Genomic DNA, 13473 nt, shown 5'->3' with positions numbered 1-13473 from the left:
GATACAGTATACTGTTATATAATGTTGCCATTGGCGTTTTGGAAATTTTAGTGAGACTCAAAAAGTGTTTTAAGTTACAGCAGCTGTTACAACATAATAGATGTATCTTGTTAGCCCCATGTTACAATTCTAGATGGTTAAAGATTTAAAAAACAATATAACTGGCAAACATATTAAGACAATTTCTCTCTGAATATGAATATTTAGTAAGCCTAATTCTACGTTTTCGTTCCTCATTAAATATTAATCAGGCACGGCGGTTAGAAGACATTTCCAACAAATTGTAATTTACCTCTATCAACACCAGGGGGCGCCTCTGTGATTCTTTTTTGGTGAAGCGTCAGAGATTTACTTTGTTTGAAGAAGAGCGCTTCATGCTTTCAAAGAGCCCAAAAGGGCAGACAAATAAAGGACAAAGAGGAAAAAAAATCATAACGCGGCGAAAAATTACAACTCACTCCAGCTTATCAAACTTCAAGGAAGATTTACAAAAGTCGCGCGAAATAAAAAGAAAAGCAGAGAGAGAGAGGGAAAAATAGTGGAGCCTGTCTGCGAAAGGTAAGACGCACAAAAGAAGAAAAGAACGGGGAGGCGACGTTGAGAGGCTGATGTGAGCCTGGCTGGGCGAGGTTTCCTGTCCATCGGTTTTAAACACTGACACCAAATGCAGGTTACGCTGTATGCATTCATACATTTTAGATATTTTGAGGTATTTACGTTGAGAACTTCCTAAACCAGGTAAATAGTAACAATGATGATGAGGAGGAGGAAGATGCATGATCGTATCCTTTATCTGATTCCGCTTTCCTCAAGTTCAGGGTCGCTATTCCTTTTTAAACAAGAGCCCTTGTCACCTTACCATTACAGGGTATTTTTAAATTATTATGATTGCAAAAAATGTTAATGAGAAAACAAACAATTTTACGTGCAGTGGAACTAACGGTTGCTCATTTTTAAAGACTGCAAATAAAAAAATATTATATACCTTTAACATATGGGCAAGAACTGTGGAATGTGTCAAAAGTTATTCTTTCTGAGCATTTCAAGTATTATCCTTCAGCTGCATTTTGAAATACGATACGCTCGTGTATTCGGCCGTCCTTCAGCTGTCAGATGTGCTTATTCAGTTCAGATACGGGGCCAAAGTGGCAGCATAAAGTTTTGATCAATAATTTATTTTGCTATGGTTGCTACAGTTGGTAGTCATAATATAACATAACATTTGCAAAGCCGCCTAATCTAATTGATAGTCGCTGGCCGAAACCTATCTCAGCAGCACAGGGCACAAGGCAGGCAACAGGCCGGGACAGACAGTCATATCACAGGACTCTCTTAGGCAAGGGATCAGCGCCGACAGTCGTATGGTTGATGGTTCGCAGCCCGTAAATGCCATAAATGATTCCACTCTATTGGGCTCTTGAGCAAAGCCCTAAACCTGCAGTTGCTCTGTCCTGGGTATGACGTTAACCTGCATCCCTCCCTGGTCCTCAGACGTGCATTGGAAAACTCGGGGTTTGGTGGAATGATTGGCACTCCACCCATCGTAAAAAAAAAAAAAACAAACTCACATTGTGCGACTCCTTTCTAATTAGTGTGGTGCTTAGGTGTTACCCGTTACACGGCTGCTTTCCGTTCTTAATTTGGGATCCTGAGATGGTTTGATGTGTGGTGGATATTAGTGCATGTTCTCAACTTCTCTCTCTCTTTCGTACTAGAGTATTGTACCGTGTTAGCCATTATGAATGTGGAGAAAAGCCAAGCAAAATGACACCTTTTATTGGCTAACTAAAAAGATTACAATATGCAAGCTTTCGATCTTGCCTGAAGAAGGGGCCTGAGTTTCCTCGAAAGCTTGCATATTGTAATCTTTTTAGTTAGCCAATAAAAGGTGTCATTTTGCTTGGCTTTTCTGTCTCTTTCTTTCTAATACTCACAAAATCAGGTCTTTCTGGTTAATATCGACTAGGAAAATACGTGCGGTTGGGCTCTTGAAGGCACTGCAAATGAAGAAAATGCAGCTCGATTTAGTGGACTTTATTCTTCACATTCAAAATGCCCAGAGCGTCGGTGGAACGTCAGACATTTTGTCATGTTAAAGTATGTATACCAACGCACACACACTTTGCAGTCTTTTTTGAAATCACTAATTAAACGAACCAGTGGGTTTTTGGGGAAGATGGTGTACAGAATAGACTGCAATTTCTTGCAGAAGCATTACGATCGAGCGCGGGACTGAACTCTAAAACGACTCCAGCGTAATAGATTGGCCAAGCTTAATTTTGGGTTACGATTTAAACACGATCGATATCGCGTCCCTATCTTAACGGAATAAACAAATCCACCCCTCATGTGAATCTGGCCTGCTGATAGCAGAATGTATGTGACGTATGCAGCCTTATCAATTGTTTAATTTTTAAATCTTAATGTCGCCTAATGGAGTTTGCACGCCGGTTCGATTTCATCTTGCTTGGACTTTGAGTTATTTATTCCTGTAATCAATGTGCTAGAATTTAAACTGGCGACCACCCCAGTTAAGACAAGCTCTGTCCAAAGGTTACGTTAATATGTAACCTCGACCCCTCCTACTGCCACAGCCACAGGAACGATCTAACCCAATTTTTATTTGTGTGCTTTGTTTTGTAAACCCATCAACCCAGTTCTGAAAGTTCCGTTTTCCATTAATTGGATGCGGAGTTCCACAGCCCATCCTGGCAGAGCCATCGAGTGTCCCGTAGCGGTGCTGGACTTGGCACAACCCCACCGCAAGCCACACCTGCACTCACTCACTTACTCACTCACTCGCAATTCTTAGTTTTCACAAATTACGATGAACACAGAGGCACAAGCAACACGTTGTTCTAGCAATAAAAAGTGTCGTAGAAAATAAGTTAACTATTATCTAACAGTTTGAAAGGATGAAAACAAAACCATAATGCTTTTAACCCTCTTGGGAAACAGTTTTGTTTTTCTGCAAAGAATCATCTGTTTGCTTAGTGAGATGACGAAACAATCTGAAGTTAACGGTTCAGGCATCCTAAAAAGAGGCGGAAGGGAGGCACAGAGGGGACATGACAACGTCTGTTTTTTTTGTAAATAAGACGAATAAATAAGTGTCGGCGATCTGGTGGTAGATTTTACGCAGATCTTGTGCAGTCGGTGTAATTACAGGTCCCTGTCACGGTTTGATCCCAGAACCGAGCTGCACAGATTGTGACGTCATTTGCAGACGCCTCTTTACGAGAACGCCCTGCCAGTTGCCCAGTGACGTTCGCGCATCTGTCGTCTACAATTCGGATGGAAAAATAAAGTACGCATTGCGAAAGCTCCCTGGCTCCGGATGTGAGATGTGTGGCGATTTGCAGTCCTCAGTTCATTCATAAACGCAGCCTGTTTAGTAAAGCGTGGAGTTGCCTAAGATACGATTTCCGTGTCTAAATGTTGATAGATTAATCAATCCAGTATTCTTAAACTGTCGTATGAATTATCATGTTTAAACTCGAATAAGATAAACACGCCTTTGTGCCCAGTGCCACGCCTTTCTTTGGTACTGATTTCTTTCAGTTTGCTGCTTCTTCATTAATTAAAGTTTCCACGGCGATTTTAATGAATGGGAGTAAATGAGAGTCAAAAGTCAGGCCGGCTGTGTTGCGATCGGTTTTAATGTAGAGAGCGGGGATGCAAAATACTTGGGCTTTTGAGTTGCGAAATACAACAATCAATAAGTTTATTTTTTGGGGCTCAGTACAGACAGAGGAGGAGACGTGAAGAGGGTGTGCGTTTAGAAAAGTGCAGCGGGGAGAGGGAGAGCGAGAGAGGTTGGACGGGGAGTGCATGTGTGTGTGTGGAGGGGGAGTGTTGGTGGCTACTGGGTGGAGAAAAGAGGGAACACGAGGGAGAAAAGAGAACTGGGAGAGGTTGACTGGAGAACAGAAGGAGAGAAAAGAAAGGAAATACAGTGTGCCAGAAGCGGGGGCACGGCCGGATAGGCTCTAAGAAGTAAGAGACAAGAAAAAGAAAGGTGGCAGGCGAAAGGATCTCTCTTCGTAGCAAGGTAACAAAGGTTTTTCATTGTCTTCTTTAACCCATGGATGCACGAAGGCGCTGGTGCCTGCGGTGCACAAGCTCGTCTTCCTTTGCGCTCACCGTGTACTTTGCTGATCTCGGTCAGCGGACTGTGGTGTATGTGGGCGTTTCTCCTAGTAAAAGAACACAAAACCGATCTTATTAACCTCGGAAACACAAGACCTCGGTCTCATTCGTAACGTTGTCTTCATGCTTGCCATTCTTCTCGGGATCGATATTTCTCATTAATATACGTTTGGTGTTAGTGCTGGTAGTTGAGGGGCGGAGGTTAAAAATAAAATCTATCTATCTATCTATCTATCTATCTATCTATCTATCTATCTATCTATCTATCTATCTATCTATCTATCTATCTATCTATCTATCTATCCGTTACTTTCTGACCTTTCAGTGATCTTATTGCTCTGCTTCATCACTTTAACCAGCTGATCAAACGATCATTTAAGTAAAGACATCACCTACTTAGGCATCTCTTTCGATCTTTTTAAAATATATATTTTCTGCACTATCGTTTTGATAAAAACAGCCCGGATGATGTGTACCTGCTGTTAAACTGGGCTGTTTGCAGGCGAGTTGTTGTGGACCCTGCATATTTGTCTGTACAGAATGTTCAGCCCACCACTCCGTCTTGCTTTGACTGGGACTCTTGCGACTTCGGCTTTTTCTTTCCAGGCGGGATCTCCGCCAGAGATGAGTCCCCACCTTTAATGGAGCTCCTCATTGCATCATACGGCGGTGTGCGCAGCATATTCTGATTTTCTACAGAAGTGTGCACGCAAGGGGCTTTACCTTCTTCTTTCCTCCTCTTTTTATTTATTTGCTCTCCTTATTTAGTTCTACTGAAGAGCTCATGGTGGGAATGGCAGAGCAGCGGCTGTCTCTTTCTTGTTGCACTTTCCTTCCATTCTAAAAGGCTTTTCAGAGATTTTATTACACAACATTTCTGTTTTCAATATAAATGCATATAGTGCCACGTGATGGACTGGTGTCCAGATCAGACTTGTGCCAGTTGCCACTGTGATAGACTCTGGTCCCCTGCGACCCTGAGTGCTGTTAAGCTGGTTAGAGGATGAGATGAGATTAATGCATAATCAAGGAAAGTAATCGATGGCAGTGGTTAGCATTACCATGCGTGCCATTTCTTCTATCTGCGTTACAGGTTCATTTTCTTACTTGGGCAAGGTCCATTTTGGAATTTTTATATTTTGCTTTCCATGGGACACTTACAGGTATTTTGGTTTATTTCCTTAACCCTATGATATATGCAGGTTAAGTGACTACCTGGAGGGAATGATTAACCCTGTGATGGACTGACCCAGAGCCGTGTTAATGTATTGTCACAATGGTCACTGGCCCTGAAGCATAGGGTCCCACGATGTTTCTGATGCCTCTGTATGTTTCTGTTTTCGTGTCAAAACAGGGACCCATCACACTTATTTGCCCAGGAGCTTATGATGCTGTTAAGACAGCCCATTCATAGTCGGTCCTTTGCACCTGATGTTAGACTAATTGACAAATGAACTGGCCTTGCATAAATAAATATGAACAGACTAATGGGTTTATGTGACCTGTGATGGACTGGCATCTCACCAAGGGTTAGTTCCTGCCTTGCAACAGATATTAGATTAACAGTTAAATATAAATCAGCCAGTTATGAGTAAGTGTGTACATTAGATCCTGCTTAGGGCTTAATCTGATATCAGCTAGTTACTGTAAAATGGACCAGTTTAAATGACTATAGACTGGTGTTTTACCCATGCTTGTCTCATGCCTTGTTCCCATTGCTGCCAGGATAAACTCTAGCTCCTTCAACTCTGAAATGGAAAAGCAGGGTCAGAATTTGATAAGTGAACCCATAGTAGAATGTAATTCTGCCCCCTTACAATTACAGTACAGTTCAAGATCCTCAATCTCTAGGTGACATGGCCTTCTTTTTCCACAAAATTGACTTTGTGCATTTACCTCCTACATTTTGTGCTTTAAAATGTATAGAAAGGCTGCAGAAATTTAAAGCATACATATAAAAGTGCATTCATTTGCTTTAATGAAATGCAGAAGCAGGAAGCCTGCAGTTCTTAAGTAACCAAATCATTCAAAGAGATTGAAACCCTGATTAAGAACTTGTTTGGAATAAAAAGCAAGATGTACAAGAGTGTAGCTGTGAGTGCACTTTAATGGGTCTGTTTATGAATCTTTTATGAGTTAGTACCATGAAATTCAAAATAAGGTCTCTTAATCAAAAGTCCTGATTTATAAGATATGAACATAAAGGAGGGATAATCAAGGGGAGAAAACAAAGTAACAAACAGTATCTGGTCAGTGAGTGTACTTGTCCAAAGCCCACAGTCATTGTGGTTCAGTGGTTAAAGCTTTGGACCTCAAACCATGTGGTTGTGGGTTCAAATCTCCCAACTAATACTATGTGACCCAGAGCAAGTCACTTCATCTGTATGGGCACCAGATAAAAAAACAAAAGAAATGCAACCAGTTGTATCTCAAATATAGTAAGTCACTTTGGATAAAAGTGTCAGCCAAATGAATAAATGTAATGTAATTTTGGTAAACAATGAGCCCTTCCTCCCAAACTATCTTTCTTTTTCTCCTTCCTCTGACAGCACTACCTTCCCTGCCAGTTTGAACCCTAATCTAACTTGCCTCCCAATGCTAAGTTCTGAAGGCCTACAGCCACATTGAGGTTGTGCTGCTTCCAAGGCCAACTTGTAGGGCCAACAATGCCCTGGAAAGTCATGTGACCTTCTTCACAGAATTTCTTCAGGTGACCCCAGATTGTCTTGCATCCCAGAGCCCCCAGTGCACGTTAAAGAGCCAGACAGCCTTAGTCCTCCTGGCAATGACCATTCACCAAGATGCTGTTCCTGTTCCATAAAGGCACTCTGTGCTGCCATTGGGTAGTGTGGTGAAATCTCCTGGCTGTCATAATTAAGAATGTTCATGTGGATATTTAACTTTTGGATGTTTTCCCTTCATTAGAAATTGTTCTTATATTTTTGTTTATTTTTTTACCATTATGAGGGTAGTATCATGTGCTTCCATTTCATACTGTTTTTAACTTGTGGCTACCGTCATTTTGTATTATGTTAATAAGATGACTATTTCTTATTAGGCTAGGTGGGCTGAGCCACTTGAAGGGCATCAGGGTGCTCCTCCGTTAGAGAAAGCGATTGTATTTAAAGAGATGATATTTAGAAGAGTATGCGTGGCGTGGGACGAAGACTAGTTTGGTCGTTAGTTATTATAAAGAGAAAATCAGTTACTTGAGTATTTCACTGCAACTGTCTATTTTAAATACCAAAGAATAATAAAACGCATTAAAAAGTAAAAGTAAAAAAGTAAAAGTAGAAGGGAAAAAGTAAAACATAATAAAAAGTAAATATCCTTTTTTCATGAAAAATTTCCCACCCCCCAAAATGGCAGTGGCTGCTTTATTTCAGAGTGGCAGATGTGGCTCTTCTGCCCAACCCTCTCTGCAGCACTATGAGCAGCCCCATTTGCTTGTTGGCATGGTGTTTTAGGACACACTGCCTTGGTGGTAATTTCTTTTCTAGACTGTTACAATATTCTACTCTAACTTACATTCTACACAAAATGCTTTTTTTCTCATTTCTGTTTGCATATTCTTCAGGATATTTTTCTCTTTTACGTTTATTGGACAATTATCTTTTTCTTGATTATTATTATATGCAGCTGTTTTTTTGTCAATTTTCTTTTATTTTGAATTTCATTATCAGCTCTTGCCACTTTTTTTCTATTGTGATCTAAAATTCTATGTTCTTGAATAGATAATTTGCTTTTCTGCCTTGCCATTATAACCAACTACGTTCAAGGGTTAGTTAGCATTGAGAGTGTCAAAGGGTGGTATGGAGAGAGGATGTAGGAGTAATTATAGGGTTAGTGGTGTGGAGGGGAGTGGTCACGTCTGAATAACGCGGACACAACAGAAAACGTTTTTAATATAATAAAGAGGAACAACAGCATTGCTACTGTATTACCAGTATATTTGCTGTGTGTGATATTATGGTCTCGCCTTATTTAGGATGGCAGTTCAATGAGCTTGTTATCACAACTTTGGAATAAATCACTACTTTTGTGTTTGCTTTTTAAGAGATTTTGTTATGGCCCATTTGACTTGTTTGTTTTTTGAGCAATTCTATGTTTTTCTTGACCTCTACTATGAATTTGTGTAGAAAACATAGCAAAAGTCTGTTAAGCCTCAAAAAACACCCATAAACCAGGCAGGGCCTTCCCTAGTTTCACCCCAGACAGCCTGATACCAGTCCTCTCTACTCTGTATACCTCAAAAATGCGGAAAAGACTTTTAAAGTTTAAGAATACCTTAAATGTGTAAAATATGTCAAAATGCCTCCCAATGGTATGGAACTTGTCCAATTCAATATCTCTACAAATTAAGTTAAGTTTATTTTAAAAGATCAAAAAGAGCAACAATTACAAAAAAAGGCAAAAAGGCAAAAATTAGCCCAAAAAGTGTTTGAAAGGCAAACAAATTTCAATATGATTCCAAAGCCACGAATCACAGACAGAAGCAAACAAATCAGAAAATCAGATACACAGTACTCATAAAGAGCAGAACTCTCCAAATGACAATCAATGAACCACTGAAGGGTCTGCTACTCTCCCTTGCAATATAGAAACTGAGGGCAGTACTTCGCCTGTGAGGCTAGGGTGGCCCTGCCTCCTGGGGTTTCTCCCACAAAACACAAGGAACATAGGATAAGTAATATATAGATAGTTAATAATAATTAAATAGAATGATGGTTACAAAAACATATAAATATAATAACGACATGAAAAATAATACTTTAAAATAAAGAAAATAAAGGAAAGGAATATAAGCATAAGACTGATATAACAACTTTGATCCAGTCCCTTCTGTTTTATTTCTTCATTTCCCAGTCACATCATTCAAAAGAGGAGACATGTTGAATATTGATTAGCGCACAAAAGTAAAAATTTCACTGTACTATGTACATGTGACATTTAAGACCCTATAGCCTATAAAAAGTGCAGTTAGAAGAAAATCACAGAACTTGCCTTCCCTCATCACCCCTAACCAATGCTGGATTAAAACCAGGGTGACTTAGCGCCTTAACAGAGAGCTAATCATATTTTAAACAATGCAGTGCACAGACACCAATTTCTCACTCTTGATTTTGACACTAGACATGATTGCTTCATTGAATTCCTGTCTTTTATTTTCACCCAAAAATCCTTTCATTAAGAGGGAGGGGTACCCCTTGTTCATTTCGACTCTCAGGTACTTGATCATATCATCGGGTGGAAGAAGGGGGGTTATAAGGCACCTAGAATGCCCTGATGGTGTATAGTATCTGGCCCTGCCCATAACCCTTCTATTAAATAACTCCCCAAGAAGTAATTACCTTTGGGGTATGCTGTAAATGGCTGTGGCATGCAACCATCTAGCAGTTGCCTGCATACATACATTATCAATTCTTTTTCCTGCAGTATTTAGAGTGAAGGCTGCCAAGTTGAATTACTATACACACGGGTCTTTAATTTTATACTTTTATGAGGTATGGTGCCCCTTGTTGACTGTTTGCTTGAATTGTTCATACAGTTGGAGCCTCTCTACATGAAATAGGATTATATATGGCATTATTATTGTCACTTGTACAGTATGCATCAATTATTCTTAAAGGATGAGTATGTTGTCTTTTCATGCTAACATTTTCTTGCTGCCTTACCTGGTTGAGGGTTATGGTAGCAACACACAGAGCTGAGCTGACTTCCACATTTTCAGTATATTCTACACACCATACTGAGTCCACCTCCTATTTTCTGCCCGTCTTCTGCCCCTTTTATCTCTGGCACTGCCTTGCCAGCCTGCATGCTGTCCCTTGGTATAAACACTGTGTGCATGCTAGCTTGCATATAGTTAGTTTTTATCATGTTAATTAGAATTCCATTTCCTTCTAAAAGGAAAATGTATAATTGCACACCCACCACTAATGAAAAATTAATCTGCCAAAATGATGAAAATGTAGCCGTACTGACTTAATGTTAAACTCTCAGTACTCATCAATTGCTTAGACATCACACCACCTCTTAGTTTGCCTAGATTCATCATCAAGGTACCTGCTTTTTAGTTTATTTATCAGAAGCAACTTTCATATTACTTGCTTGGAATTGTTCCCAGAGTTGTAAATTTGGTTCACTGTAGGCTAAGTACTGTATGTGTTTGGGGGATTGAACTTTGTATTACAGTCCACTACCGTAGCCAAAGGCCATGATATTAGCAATTGATTCAGCTGTTTACTTGTCTTCTCCAAAGAGTGACTTACAAATCCCCAGCACTTGGCTCACTGCTCTCCATATGGTAGGAGTTAAACCTGAAACCTTAAAGTGCACAGCATTATCCGCTACACCCTAGTGAATACCCCCTTAAATATTTAAAGTCTGAACTATTAGAGTGTTCTCTTTCCCTTGTTGTTAATCGTTATGGACAGACACCTCCTAATAAGTATTTTTTCATTTAAAAAAATGTAGTATTCAATGTTCTGCTTTAGCTTTGCCTGAATCTGTGTTGCCTGGTTTTCATGTTAATGTATATTTGAGTCACTTCTTTTTATTTTCTTATATTAACTCAAATAGTGTTGTACTATTATGAACATTGCTAAATTAAAAGAGGTGAATTAACTGATAGTTGCTTTTTCTTTTTCTTCCCCACAGTTTTCTTCTTGACTTTCTAATTCCAAGCATTTGCGTTTTATCATTTTTATGCCTTTCATGGTTATTCTTTTATGTTATCTTAATATAACCCTTTAGCCACAATTGCACTTTGTGTGGTGAATTTGTCTGGGTCTTATGATGTTGAGCCTCTTGCAGATATTGATTGACCGGCTTTACAATCGATTCCCACTTGTCACCATCCATTTGTCTGACTTTTTTAGCCACTTGATCCTGGTAAACCACCGCACCAGTGTGGCCACAAATGCAAGTGTGTACTAAAGACATCAGATTTAGAAGAGTTGTTGACCAGTATGGAGTCCAGGGTTGATTCCTGCTTTGCTAATAATTCTACCAGGATTATCACCAGCTCACCACAATCTTGAACTGGATAATCCATCCATCCATTTTCCAACCCGCTATATCCTAACTACAGGGTCACGGGGGTCTGCTGGAGCCAATCCCAGCCAACACAGGGCACAAGGCAGGAACCAATCCCAGGCAGGGTGCCAACCCACCGCAGTGAACTGGATAATTGGGTTAGAAAATGTATGGATAAAACTGTAATTTGATCTATATTTACAAAACAATGTTACAATAGTATGAATTACTTTATCTTCTAACTTACATTTTCTAAACAATGCTTTTTTTAGCATTTCTGTTTGCATATTCTTCAGGATATTTTTCTCTTTTTCACTTATTGGACGATTCTCTTTTCCTTGACTTTTATTTTATGCAGCTCTTTTTTGTTCATTTTCTTTTCTTGAAGTTCATTATCAACTCTTGTTACTCTTTTTCCATTGCGATCTAAAATTCAACGTTCTTGAATAGATAATTAGCTTTTCTGCCTTGCCATTATAACCGACTCTATTCAAGGGCGAGTTAGCTTTGAGAGTGTCATAGGGTGGTATGGAGAGAGGATGCAGGAGTAATGATTGGGTGAGTGGAGTGGAGGGGCGTGGTCACATCTGAATAACGCAGATACAACAGAAAACATTTTTAATACAGTAAAGCGAAACAACAGCATTACTACTGTATGACCAGTATAATTGCTGTTTGTCACATTATGGTGTCGCCTTATTTAGGATGGCAGTTCAATGTTTTTGTTATCACAACTTTGCAATAAATCACTACTTTTGTGTTTGCTTTTGTAAGTGATTTTGTTGCGGCCCATTTGACTTTTGTTTTTTGAGCAGTTTTATGTTTTTCTCGACCTCTACTGTTTTACAATTCTAATGCTCCTCATAATGTGTCTGTTTTTATTTATTTTTAAGAGTGCCATCATTTTTGGCATTTTCTTCTCATAACAGTGAGACTCAATGCTTTCCTCCAAATTTTGGATTCAAATTTTGTCTTGGGTGTCACTGTCTCCAGCTGATCCTCTGGCACTTGATGGCTTGGCTCCTGCTCTGCTGTCACAGTTTTGCTCTGAAGCTGTCATCTCTGTTTAAAGATAACTGCATGGGCTGCTGTGACAGCTTGAGTCTGAATCCATTTTCTCTGTCAACATATGTCTGTTGCTCTTAACAGTTTAACTCTGCCTTTATCATATGTATTCTTGAGTGATTGATGCCTCGTTGTTTGCTACCTTTCATTAGCTAGCTAGTTGAATCTTTCCATCTTTACATTCTGGTGTTCACTTTTACGTTAAGGACATGCCTGCCTCATGGCTCTTGGATTTGAAGTGTGATCCTACACTTGGTTGTCTTGGTTCTATTTCTACGATCTCTCCTGCCACCTTTTTAATCTGAGCACTAATCTACTTAATTCACATCCTATTTCACACATACAGAATTTGCTACAATAAGAATGAATGGCATAGATGGCAGTTAGATAAACTGAAATAAAGTGGTGCTGTCAGCCCTTGGAGACACCAGTTTTGTGTTGATAAGAATTACTGATAATTGCTTTGAAATCACTTTAATTTTTTTTTCTCCCAGTGTGAGACAACCTCCACATATGATATGCCGTTTGATGCATCATGATGTCTACTTATGCATGACCGTGAGCTTCTTTTCTCAATTTTTGTACTTCTAGACCCGGAAACCCCTAATTTTTAGGCCATTTTTGGAACATATTTTGTGCTGGAAATTGCATCCTTAAGATAAACAGTAAACCAAGAGGTGACTTCAGCAAAAATAATCAGAAGGACTTGAAGTTGTGCATGCCATGTCAGTCAGCTCCAAGGGACCACCCCCTAGTGAGATATGAGGGGTCAAAAATACTCTTTTTCACAAAAATTTAAAAAAATGGGGATTGGTAATATAGGCAAGTGGAGTGTTGTTTTATGCTGTATTGAGGTTGCAGATCACAAATATGATAATATTTTTGATATTTAATTATTTACTGGTGGTCCTTACTTTTTACCCTCATGGAGCCACTTCCAGAAGGATATATAATGACAAATTTCAAACATAAGCATATGGGGTATTGTTTTAGGCTATTCTAAGTTCAGTGATTACAAATATGATTTTTTTTTTCATTTTTGATGCTTAATTGGAACATAACCCTCAATGGACCTCACTTAGAAGGTGAAGAAATGACAAATTTTGATTATAATCGAAAATATTGAGTCTTGTGTTCATCTGATCTAATAACATGTTGATAACTATGATAAATGTTGGGGTGCTAACCCTACTGTCCCAGTTTACCTCCACAACAAAATAA

At 39.3% G+C, this 13473-nt stretch overlaps 1 protein-coding gene across 4 annotated transcripts in view; it reads left to right on the top strand.

Moving 5' to 3' along the window:
- The first annotated feature begins 334 nt into the window (after window positions 1–334).
- The window catches only part of ddah2 (dimethylarginine dimethylaminohydrolase 2), a 66836-nt gene continuing 53697 nt past the window's right edge, over window positions 335–13473 (top strand). For 2 of the 4 annotated variants that reach the window (XM_039768782.1, XM_039768784.1), the window contains exon 1: window positions 335–558. The gene's annotated coding sequence lies outside the window, so the exon portion shown is untranslated. Of the gene's footprint in view, window positions 559–3831; window positions 4052–13473 lie in introns of those variants that run through there. The other 2 variants (XM_039768781.1, XM_039768783.1) reach the window with 1 other exon arrangement.

This window comes from Polypterus senegalus, chromosome 11 (genome assembly GCF_016835505.1).
Source record: "Polypterus senegalus isolate Bchr_013 chromosome 11, ASM1683550v1, whole genome shotgun sequence".
In the NCBI taxonomy this organism is placed as follows: Eukaryota; Metazoa; Chordata; class Cladistia; order Polypteriformes; family Polypteridae; genus Polypterus; species Polypterus senegalus.
The sequence above is the reverse complement of the archived record's forward strand: the minus strand, read 5'-3'. Positions and strand labels throughout refer to the sequence as shown.